We start from the raw sequence: 11,245 nt of genomic DNA on the forward strand, positions 1-11,245 counted from the left end.
TCTTCTTAAGACATGAAAACAGTTTGCAATTATGAGTCTCCATTTCATTTTCATGCAGTTAGCTTCAGTTTAACGTTAGTATAAAGTGTCTCAAGAAATAGAGATTATGTTATCTTAGGAAAAAAATAATTGGTTAGCAGTTTTTATAGCTTGATGCACTTGGATTAGTAATCGGTTAAGAGGTCTGAAAAAAATAGATGAAGCCAATCAGGCTATAAACTCATGTATAATTGGTGTTGTGTATACATTTGATTTCTTTTTTTACTGTTATGTTTAAATATAAATGTTAAAAATTATAATTATTCACAATCGTCTCTATTATGTTAAAACCATCACAATTTATCATCCCAACTATTTGAATGTCACTGAAAGTCTCTTACTTGCATTATCTCATTTGACGCTCACAACAGTATTGCAAAGTATTATTATCGCCATTATATGAATGAGGAAGTAGATGGAGTGTCAGAGATTTTAATGGTTTGCCCAAGATTACCCGGCTGGTAAGGGGCAGGGCTAGTACTTGAACTTATGCCTTCTAATTCCTATGACAGTCAAACTTTCACAAATTGCCTTATGGAACCAGGCACTCTGATATGAGATCAAGACACTTTTCTGAAGTATAACTTCCTTGTCCTTTCTGATTTTCCTTTCTCTAGGCTAAGCAATTTTGCTGGTGTTTGATTAGGAAGCACGCTATGTGTTTGCTCAAAACCAGAATTCTTACAAATGATTGCATTTTCCAAACTTATCCCTCAAAGACCATTGCAAGTGTCATCTCCTAGGTGAAGCTTCCTACACTGCCCCCCACTCCAACTGAAATTGTTACCTTTGGGAGCCCCCAGAGACCTGGGTTGGTCCTCATTGTAGCCTACACTTCCATTTATTGTACTGTGGCTAATTGTGGATGTATTTCTCTTCCCTTTTCTGTTGTGAGCTCCTTGAAGAAATGTGACCTCCATTCATCTTTGATTTTCCAGCACCTAGCACAGTGTCTGGCAGGAAGCAAGCGTTAAGTAAATTTCAGATGACTGATGAACTGACTGACAGATTGAACGTGGGGTGTCTCAGCTTTCAGTTGACAATTGACTCATTTTCCCTGGGACAGGTTTTTCTGAGCACATCTTCCATTGGTCTTCCTCTCCCACTCTCGCTATGCCAGTTGATCCTGGTGAAAGTCTAAAAATTCTCTCTTTTGTGCTAAAATATATATTGATTTTTATTTTGATGTGAAAGCAACATTTGCATTTGTATCTATAAAACTGTGAAGAATACAAAAAGACACAAAGAAAATAAAATCCCCTGTAATTCTACCGTTATTAACACATTATTTCATTTGTTTCACAAAAAGACAATGGAAAAATCTGGTGTATATATAGCATATATATCTACATATATGTCAGATTTATAATATATAAAATATGTATTAAAATTAGAATCTATATTTATCTAATTTTAATATATTATATATACAGTATATATGTATATATTATATATAGTGGTTCCAAGATGTGCCACTCACTCTTCTAGGAACTTTGCATGTATTAACTCATTTAATACTCCCAGAAACCTTATGTGTTAAGTGCTGCTAGTATCATCCCCATTTTTTGGATGAGGACCCAAGAGCACAGGGATATAAAGTAACTTACCCAAGGTCACCCAACTAAAAAGTGATGGAGTTGGGATTATAATTAAGGCAGCCTGGCTACAGGTGTGTGCTTCTAACCATCATGCTGTATTGTCTGTCTAGATAGAGGTTTAAAAAGAAAATCAATATTGCGATTTTATTGAATATATTGTATTATATATGTTACAATTATTTCATGAATGTTTCCCTATATCCGAAAGATTATTTAAAAACATACATCTCAGCTCAAATTTGCCTCCTCAAAGAAGCCTCCCCTACACTAAGTCTAAAGCAATGGTTCTCAGTTGGGACAGATTTTGCCACCCAGGGGACGTTTGGCAGTGGTTGGAGACGTGTTTTACTGTCATGACTGGGATGAGTGTTTTTAGTGACTAATGGCCAGCGACGCTGCTAAACACCCTGCAATGCACAGGAATCCTCCCTGCCTCTCCCCCCGGCCCCCCCCCCAAAAAAAGCCTGCACAAAGAATATGGTTTCCTCTGAATCTGAGAAATCCTTATATAAACTCACCTCAAGCCCTCACCGCCAGCCATTTCTACTACATCACAAGTTCATTGTCTTTGTAGTGCTTTCCATTATTCTGAAAATGTTTTGTTTATGTACTTGTTTACTTGATTATGGAGTATATGTCTCTTCTACCCTTGACTAAAATATCACCTTTATGAAAGCTTTGTCTATATTAATTAATTGCAATCTCCTAGAAGGGTGCCTGGAACATAATAGGCACTTAATAAATAAGAAGTTAAATAATGCATAACATTTCTTGCATGACATATCATAAATTATTTAACATTCCACCATTCAATAAAAATGTAAATTGTTGCCAATTTTTGCTATTATAAATATTCTTAAATGCTATTTTCATGAACCTTTTCATATATCTATTCATTTATGCAGGTTTAATTCATAAGTAAGGACTTAATTGGATTAATGGCCGAATTTCTAAAGCTTTTCGTATAATTTACTAATTGCCTTCCAAAAGGATCATGTCAATTTATACCCACACCAGTAGTGATTGGGGGAAGTTTGCATACTCTTTTCTGGCTGACTCTAGGTTTTACCAATAAAATAATTTATTTTTATCAATTCAAACAGAACTTTGAGCCAAATCTTCGGTTTTCTATATCTGAAAAGACAGTCTTTCACTATCATGAGAAGTGCGAGGTTTTTTTTCATATCCACTGCCTTTCTGAAGAATTTTTGTTCCACAGCTAGATTCATGGGTAATTCTGAGCTCTGCTGCATTATATGGAATTAGACAGTGAAAGACATTCATTTTGGGTTTATAGATCTATACGTTTTTGTTCAAAAATATTTATTGGCTGATTGACGTTTGGACTTCATTTATTTAGCTGGTTCTTGCTTTTGTGTCCTGAGGGCTCTGAGGTGACATGCCTGTTGACAGACTGTGCAGGATCCCTGTTGGCTTGTAGGTCTTGACAGGTTCATACCCATTCATAACATGCCTATATAAATGTAGGATAGGGATGAGATCTATACAGAGAGCCTGGAGGCTAGAAGTCAAGCCACACTAGGAGGAAGGGCAAGAGGTAACAAGAGGGAGTAAGTAGAGAAGCAAAGCACATGCTCATGTACAACTCCTTTGGCCCATTGTATGTGCCCAGTGTATTATGGCATCTATCAGAAGCCTAACTGGGATTTATGATCTATTTTCCTGGTGGCCCATCTGGTGGAAGTTTAGTCCAATGGTGTCCCTCCTAGGGGCGGTAAAAGTCTATCCAATGCGGGTTAGAGCAGCTACTGACATTGTTTTTTTAAGAAAATTATCATATAATAGTTATTTTGGTATATTTTATAACATACATAGAAGTTAATGTGGCAACTTATATTCCATTGCATGCACACGTGTGTGTGTGTGTGTGTGTGTGTATGTGTATGCATGCCTACCTAAGGTGGGCCTTGCTCTTTTCCCCCCTTTTTTACTAATAAAGGTTTACAAGAAAAACTTTAGAGACCTGCTGGTCTAAGTACTAGACTGAGGTCAACCCTCTACATCCCTCTCCACCTGAAGGAAAATCCATTTTCTTGGGCTTCCTCTTGGTACCGAGGGTGTGGCACACTGGAAGACTGACAGCCACAGCAGCTGCAGTAGTGGCCTGAGTAGACTTTTCCTCTGAGTTTCTATAGTGGTAACAGGATTAACAGACTCTATTCTGGAAGTACTTGGGTGGCATAACACCTCCCAGCAGAACTATTCCTGACAAGGACGTGCAGATGGAAATGCATATTTATGTCACTTAAAGCCTACCAGAGACACAAGGATTTCAGCTATAACAATAAATAGAAAAAAAATTCTCCAGAGTTTTCGGTAACCCATACTCAAGTGCACTGACGGTGCTTGGCGAAAGACCTACGGTTTGCTCCTTGTCCAAGCGTAAAATATTCAGTATTCCAGCATGTGAAGGTAGACTATTCTGAATATATTTTAGAATACTTAAAGCAGGCTAGCACAAAGTTAGGTTACATTTTCAGGGCTTAAAAATAACAGAACAATTCTATGAAGTGTTTGGAGCATTTCAAGGAAAAAACACAAGTCTCCTTTAAAAAAGTATCCACTTATTCCATGTATTAATCATGCTAGGTTTTAAAAAATTATTTCCACAGGCCAAATAGTCACTGTAGTCACAGCTTCCAAGTTTAAAATATTGTCTTTATAGCAATCCTTGATAGAATTTCTCCTAGCTTCCTTCTTAAGCACCTCTGACAATATAGAAAAAGAAAAAATGCTCACGTCCACAAAATATGGGCTTGCTTGTTCTGGGAAGAATTAATACAACATATCTACTAGATATGTTCAATCTAGAATTGAACTAAAGAATCCAATCAGTCTGGCGCTTCGGCTAGCTCATCTGAGAGGGCAATGAACAACCTCTGTCTCCCCACCGTGCCCCAACACCTTGCCTGGTCCAGTAATGAGTATTCTGTATCATTTGGAAAATTGAGCTGCCCTCTTCTTTGAAGAGCTGTGCTTTTTGATCTGACCAGCGAGCTGTAGTTCTTTGTCACTCTAACCAATCCAGGTATGATTTTTTACAATAAACAGAAAATTTTCAAAAATTGAGATTCTGATTAGATTGCCTGAAGAAATCTGTGAAGAAAAGAGAAGAAAATCTTAAGGAGCAAACAACTGGAGGTGAAAAGCCTGCAGGATAGATCCAGAGGGACACAGTGAATTAAGAGATTCTGAAGAAGTCAAAATTATAATGACAGAATTAAAATCTGCATTCCGGGCAATAAAACAGAGAATTGACCCTACAGAAAATATCAATAGTCATGTAGAGAGTAAATATGAACAACTTTCCCATAGTTTAAAAGTAAAGGACAAAGGACTGAACTTATGATGATAAAAATGGTGTTAGATACAGAGGTCAGAGCACATAGATCTCACCCAAGAGTTAATAGTTTCCTAAAGAAGAAACCAAAACATTTAAAATTTGAGCTTTGTTTAAAGATAATCTTGATGTGTATGTCTTCAGTAGAAACAATTTATGAGTATGTACCTCACTGTCTAAAATTTAGTAAAAAAGAGACCAATGATCCTACAAAGTATTTTAAATTATAAAAATAAAGATATTTTTCAAGCACCCAGACAAGAAAACTAGATCATATAAGAAACAATTGTTCTGAGGTTGTCCCCAAATCATTTTTGCCAAAGCTAAGTGCCAAAAAACAGTGGTGCAACATTTCTTAAATTTTGAGGAAAGATTAGGCCTTGACAATTTTCTCCTCAATCAATTTGTCTTTTCTGTGGGAAGGTGTACTAAGGTATTCTCATAATACATTATCAGAAGAAAATATTCTACTCTAAAGAAAACTAACAAAACCTTTTTTGAAAACATTATTGAAAGTTATATTTTCACTTCCAGAGAAAGCAAAAGCAAAGGTAGGAACTCAGGTTTTGAGATGCTGAGGCAAGGAAAGAATGACAGTTGTCTTGAGGAACGATCAATGGTTATTACAAAATTAAAACTACAATGAAAACATTGAGGTGAATGTCGTTATTCAGAACTAACACTGATTGGAGGTGACAGAGCCAGAAACCAGGGAGTGGGTAGAACTCTTTGGTCTCCTTATCAGATGGTTTCTGGGTGTAATTATAAAGCAACCTTTGCAGGATTCATTTTTATTCTTCATTATGGCAGTTACCTGGAAATTATATGTAAGAAAGATTCTCAGATAAAACCTCCACTCACAAAAGTGTTTTCTGAATTTTCCAAATGCCTGTAACCAGCATGAGTTTTCCACATTTTCAGAATCTTTCACGTTTTCTTAAATGAGCATTTTGACACAAAAGACCTTTGTAAAAACTAAGAAAAATATATTTCTTCATTGAAAAAAAATTCCTTTTCAAAATGACCAGTTAAAAATGGGGAACTTTAGGGCTTCCCTGGTGGCGCAGTGGTTGAGAATCTGCCTGCCAATGCAGGGGACACGGGTTCGAGCCCTGGTCTGGGAAGATCTCACATGCCGCGGAGCAACTAGGCCCGTGAGCCACAACTACTGAGCCTGCGCGTCTGGAGCCTGTGCTCCGCAACAAGAGAGGCCGCCATAGTGAGAGGCCCGCGCACCGCGATGAAGAGTGGCCCCTGCTTGCCACAACTAGAGAAAACCCTCGCACAGAAACGAAGACCCAACACAGCCAAAAATAAATAAATAAATAAATAAATAATAAAAATAAAGGAATTCCTTAAAAAAAATTTTTTTTTTTAAATGGGGAACTTTAAAATGAATGCTATAAAATACTGATTCAACGATATGAATTAGAAACCAAGATAGTCAAATAGAAATGTTAGTGTCTGGAGTGGTCAGCGTGTACACGTCAATAATTTTATTCTTTGGAAAGTATTAGTATAAGTATTTCCTTTGTTTAATGAAAGGAATGATGAAGGCAAGTATTGTATGTCTTTATTCTTTAGTGATCCTCTAAAATATTTTTATAAAGAAAGGCGGAAGAGAGAATTCAGGCATTTTGGAGAAGGTCCTGGAGCTAGTGAATGTTTAGATGAGGAACCCATCTCAGAACCATATGGGATGTCAAAAAGGTCAGAATCAGGGCAGCGAGCAGCACAGTAGTAATACAGCCATCCGGGCTTTCAGTTCACACAGTGTGTTCAGAGCCACTGCCTCTTTTGATCTGCAAATCCTTTCCTCCCAACAGCATCCTCTCCACACATAGACATTTGTGACTCCCAATTTTGTGAATGCCCTTTACAAGTGCCATTCTCTCTGCTTGGAGTTCCCTTCCTCCTTCCCCACCTTACTCAACTCCTCCTCATCCCTCAAACCTGGAGGAGATGGTACTTTATTTATTTAACAGCTATCTGTCATCTGCTCCTGTACTTAGAAACCCTGCCAGATACAGGGAATATGGGGATTAATGAAACCCATTTCCCATCCTCATGGGCATTTCACCTTCTCTGAAGCCTTCCTTGACTTGTGACAAAGGTTCTTTCTGTGCTTCCAAGACATTCTGTTATGCGTGTGTCTTTCTTTTCTGTGAGGAAAGGGGTCCATGCCTTGGTATTCCTGACCTTAGCAGAGCATTTGGCATAAAGGTTGAATGAGTGTAGATAGGTGTCTGCTTACTAAGTGGTAGGCAATGAAATGTTTAAATTCTGGTTCCCCTGGCCTCTAGTCTCTTTCTCTTTCCGCTATATTATATTGCATCCAAAACAGGTACAATAATAGCCAGGACAGGTGACATATTTTCAGGTAAGTTTTCAGATATGAAGTTCTTTGGAAACTGAGTCGAATTATAGAATTTTAGATGTTGGATAAATCATAGATGTCAGTTTCATCTTCCAGACACCAAGTCATCCATCCATTCATTCACTTAGCACCTGCTGTCATAATGAAGATAAGGATACCTAACAGTCGCTCCACATTGTGAGAAGCTTTGTCTAAGTGCTTTAAATGAATTCTCCTTTAATCCTCACAATAACCCAACGAGGAGGTTATTATAAGTACAGTTTTCCTAGCTAGGAAAATGCAGTTTAGAGGGGAAGGGGGCTGTGCTTTATTCACTGGTGTGTTCCTAAGCTAGTAAAGATTGGAGTAGGAATTTGAATTCAGGCATTTGGAAGCTACGGGTCCTTCCTCTTAACAAAGATGCAGGACCTACAAAGATGAATGTGGCGTGGCTGTGCCTTTGGGGTCTTTATGGTCTATTTATAGGAGGCAAACTTGTCAACAGATAGATTGCCCACAGGTATCCCTTCTCTGCCATCTGTAACCTGATTTTTGTACCAATGAAATTCCCCTTAATGACTAATAGCTGATCAGAAATCCCCAGTGAGGCCAAGGTTCAAATGAAGGGGCAGAAAGGACAATGTATGATGGAAGATAAGGCAGTTTGGCTCTCGTCCCACTCCCTGGGACTCTGAGGCATATGATCATGTTAGGCTATCATTGTTCAGGAGATCTTCCATATTTACAGGGCATTACGAAATCAGATGATGAGTGTTGGTCCTCATCCTCTCAGTTGGGTAGATTAATCTCCCGATTCTCTTTAAGAGCCTCTATCAATTAGGTTGTCATAGAAAAAGAACCCCTGAGCCTGGCTGAAATCCTTTGTGTCTAGCAGGTGAGTGTTCTGACTCTCACTTAGAAAATGACAATAGTATTAACCATGATGTCATCCACCCTTTATGCTTTAGATTGCTGTAGGTGCTTTTATGGTCCACACACTCTCCCCCAAGTTTATAGGACAGAGAAGCACTGCTGGTCTCTTTCTTTGGAAATCTAAGAACTCAAGTAGGAGAACAGTCATAGCCACGGAGAGTTGGAGGTTTGGGTAAAATTTGAGTTGTTCTTGGTAATTGGAGATGAAGACTCTTTGAGATTCTAGGTCCTCAGCATCTGAAATGCTTTTATGTTTCCATAAAGATAAAACTAGTCATTTTAGCTCTTTGTTAAGAGCGCATTGGCATTTGTATTTTTGTCAAATGAGTTATATGAAACTATGCATTTTAAATCACTTTAAAGAATTGATATTTGTGGATTTGTTTGTGTCTATGTGCTTCTAATTTAGTATTTTGGATGGGTAGGCTTTCAACAAAGCAATTCTTTACTACTACAACTACGACTACTACTACTACTACTACTACTACTACTACTACATCTGCTTTGGATTAATCTCTCTTTAATTGAATGCCAAATACATTTGCAAGAGCTCAGAAGGTTGAAAACAGTAACAGAAACTCTAAAGGAATAATACTTAAGGTGGAACCACAGGGCCTCCTGGGTTACGTGAACTTCCTTACAACTTAGCTAATGGGATATTTAAACCTGAAATGAGCCAGCCATACTTTGTTTGAAGTTGTCCCTTGGTGATACACAAACAGGTATAAATATACGAGGTGTTTCCAATTCAAAAATTGTGGCAGACTGGAACGAGGATTTTTTGTTCTCTAGGAGAGCTCTGTAAGTCATCAGAAGATACTGCTGATGTTTTAAAGGAAGTACCTTTGCTCTTGTCAAGGTTGCTCTGAAGGGAATACTTTTGTAGGTGATCAGCTTGTTGAGTCCAGCTGGTAACTGTGCAATAGTTTATACATCATGTTAGCATGAGCCCACCTAGATCTTGTTTTCTAATACCTAGGAGAGTGGTCCCCAAAATTTTTGTGTAGCCATTATGAGCCCCAAGGCAACTGAAATTCAGAGAGATGAAGCAACTTGTCCAAGGTCACACAGCCAAGGCTCAAACCCAGTTTGTTCTGATTCCAAAGTCCTCTCTCTTGTTACCATCTATCTCTGCACAGATTCCTTCAAATCAGCTGAGATGAGTGCAGAGTGCCGATAATAAACACTCGCATTCAATACTTCGGGCACACATATGTTTAAGAAGATGTTTGAGTTAGAATTAGAAATGATTCTCTCTTTTCCTTTCCGAGCAAAAGTTACTTTTCTAGATTTCAAAGAGACTAGTTGCCATGCATCAATTAGGAAAGATTGAAATTCTCTTCTAGAAAATGAGTAATCTATTAAATTCTCGTACTGTCAGAATGAGACTTAAAGGCTGGTGCCCTGTCCTAGGTTCATCACCAGAACTTAGCTCTGAGATATTTCTTTTCCCAACCTACTACCCAATTTTAAGAGCATTCTAGGACAGAACCAGGTCAACATGGTTACAGGCAGTCAATTTAATTCACATACAAATGAGCAAATGACGCTGGGCTTCTTTGGGTTCTTTTGGTGTTTCTTTTTTTTTTTTTTTTCTTCTCAGAGGTGAATTTACTTGTATCACTTTTTGGGACCCAATCTTTGACCCTCTTTTACTGTGCTCTTTCTGTGGTACCCGTTAGTCAATCTGACTTTTGTAACTTCTCCCCCCAGCCCCCCTCCCCAGTCCTTGTGGTTTTCTTTCTTTCTTGACTTAGCTGATATGCTCTCTGCGTTGGATATGTACAAGAGTGCAATATCTCTAGTCATTATATATATCCTCATGTATCTTAATCTTTATTCTTTACCACAGCAGGCATTGTAGAAAACACCAGGTTCATGTAAAAGGCAAATCCTCATGTGTATCCTTGTCACTAACAAGCAGAGGGAAAATATTGAGTGTGGATGAAATGGGATTAGTAAACTACAAGAAATAACCAAAATATGTTTTCTTCTAAGTTTGTAAGTGGGCTTTTTGCTTACTGGTTCAGTGTCCCTTGAGTTGAATTCTACACGGACCAGACACCCTGCGTTCTTCCTTGGTCTCAAGAGTATTTATGATGGTGGATGAATAACCCTGGTACGTGTGCAGAAATGACTCTAGCCCTCAATGGCTGAGGTGTTTTGCTTTATTACGTTCTTCCATCTATTCTGGAGGCCCTTTGGATGGGCTCCAGATGTTTCATAAAAGGTGGCTCTTTTTCTAAAGACAAACGCTTAGTTTTCTCATTGGCAGCATTTCATGAGTGTTCTCTGAAGATAGGAAAGCACCCTGCAGAGGATGCATTTAACACAACGCTATAATTTCCACGATGCTCACTCAGGGTCTGACTTTACAACTGCCCCTTTGCCTTCCCAGTGCCCAAGGCAGTAATGGGGTCAGTTAGAGAGCTTCCTTCAACACTTGGGAGTCTTCCCTCTGAGACTTCAGTGGAGATAAACACCAGGAGAAAATTCATCCCTGTGGTTTTTTTTTTTTTTTGCATTCATTTAGAGGTTCACTCAGCAAAATGCCATTTCCAATTCTGTTCTCTATTAAAACACCGCGGTTGATAACATCACTGTAATTTTTGTAGTATTCTTTTCCCCTCTTAACCATCCAACAAAGAAAGGAAATGGATGAAAATGTATGTTAAGTGAAAACATAATATTATATCTTCTTTGACTTTCGCAAAGGGTGTTAAAACAGATTCATTAGTTTTGCCTAAATGTAAGGTTTCCATGAGGATTTTCGATAAGTGACATGACAGAGTTGATACGTGGGCTCAAGACAATGGAGGTTAAAACTGTTTTGAAAATATATTTCTCTAATATATCTCGCATGTTGAGCAAGTTACAGAATAAATACATGGTAGATAGTTTTCAACGTAAGAAGAAAATTTTCAAGGCAGGTCTGTCTTTTCATGAGATGCCTTTTGT

Source organism: Balaenoptera musculus, chromosome 11, assembly GCF_009873245.2.
Source record: "Balaenoptera musculus isolate JJ_BM4_2016_0621 chromosome 11, mBalMus1.pri.v3, whole genome shotgun sequence".
NCBI classification, from domain to species: Eukaryota; Metazoa; Chordata; class Mammalia; order Artiodactyla; family Balaenopteridae; genus Balaenoptera; species Balaenoptera musculus.